The following is a 1,175-nucleotide window of genomic DNA, read 5'->3' as shown; positions in this document are numbered from 1 at the left end:
GTGTTGCATTCCTTTTATAATTATTTTTTGCGCCTTGTGACAAACATGTCGCACGTGCGCGATATATATTAATCCCGTTATATTATGTTTGACGTTTGCGATATGTTTAAGCTCGATGCTCATTGCTCGCGCGTCTTGGGGCGGCTTTGTGGCGCGAAGAGCGCGTTCTGAAAGGGGTGGAAAAAACTCATGTTGCTGCGGTATGGAGGGAGGGGTGGAAACCGTGGAAAACTCGTCTCCGTGATTGAGCGGGAGAGTAAGTAGTATAGGACATTATCCATTGTTAGGGAACGGTTGTAATGGTAGTGAGAATGTAGAATCGTCTTTGGAGCGGACCTGGGAGTGGCAAGCATAAGGGACGAAGACGGGGAAACATGTCGGATGCGATCATACCAGCACTAAAGCACCGGATCCCATCAGAACTCCGAAGTTAAGCGTGCTTGGGCGAGAGTAGTACTAGGATGGGTGACCTCCTGGGAAGTCCTCGTGTTGCATTCCTTTTATAATTATTTTTTGCGCCTTGGGACAAACATGTCGCACGTGCGCGATATATATTAATCCCGTTATATTATGTTTGACGTTTGCGATATGTTTAAGCTCGATGCTCATTGGGGCGGCTTTGTGGCGCGAAGAGCGCGTTCTGAAAGGGGTGGAAAAAACTCGTGTTGCTGCGGTATGGAGGGAGGGGTGGAAACCGTGGAAAACTCGTCTCCGTGATAGAGCGGGAGAGTAAGTAGTATAGGACATTATCCATTGTTAGGGAACGGTTGTAATGGTAGTGAGAATGTAGAATTGTCTTTGGAGCGGACCTGGGAGTGGCAAGCATAAGGGACGAAGACGGGGAAACATGTCGGATGCGATCATACCAGCACTAAAGCACCGGATCCCATCAGAACTCCGAAGTTAAGCGTGCTTGGGCGAGAGTAGTACTAGGATGGGTGACCTCCTGGGAATTCCTCGTGTTGCATTCCTTTTATAATTATTTTTTGCGCCTTGTGACAAACATGTCGCACGTGCGCGATATATATTAATCCCGTTATATTATGTTTGACGTTTGCGATATGTTTAAGCTCGATGCTCATTGCTCGCGCGTCTTGGGGCGGCTTTGTGGCGCGAAGAGCGCGTTCTGAAAGGGGTGGAAAAAACTCGTGTTGCTGCGGTATGGAGGGAGGGGT

The 1,175-nt window shown here is 48.4% G+C and overlaps 2 non-coding genes across 2 annotated transcripts; both read left to right on the top strand.

The window, feature by feature from the left end:
* The first annotated feature begins 379 nt into the window (after window positions 1-379).
* LOC123178582 (5S ribosomal RNA) lies at window positions 380-498 on the top strand. Its single transcript, XR_006489690.1, has one exon. It is a non-coding gene; the product is annotated as a 5S ribosomal RNA (ribosomal RNA).
* Window positions 499-852: 354 nt separating this feature from the next.
* On the top strand, window positions 853-971 carry LOC123178583 (5S ribosomal RNA). Its single transcript, XR_006489691.1, has one exon. It is a non-coding gene; the product is annotated as a 5S ribosomal RNA (ribosomal RNA).
* Window positions 972-1,175: the final 204 nt, after the last annotated feature.

This window comes from Triticum aestivum, unplaced genomic scaffold (assembly GCF_018294505.1).
Source record: "Triticum aestivum cultivar Chinese Spring unplaced genomic scaffold, IWGSC CS RefSeq v2.1 scaffold12274, whole genome shotgun sequence".
NCBI classification, from domain to species: Eukaryota; Viridiplantae; Streptophyta; class Magnoliopsida; order Poales; family Poaceae; genus Triticum; species Triticum aestivum.
This window is presented reverse-complemented; position numbering and strand designations above follow the sequence as displayed.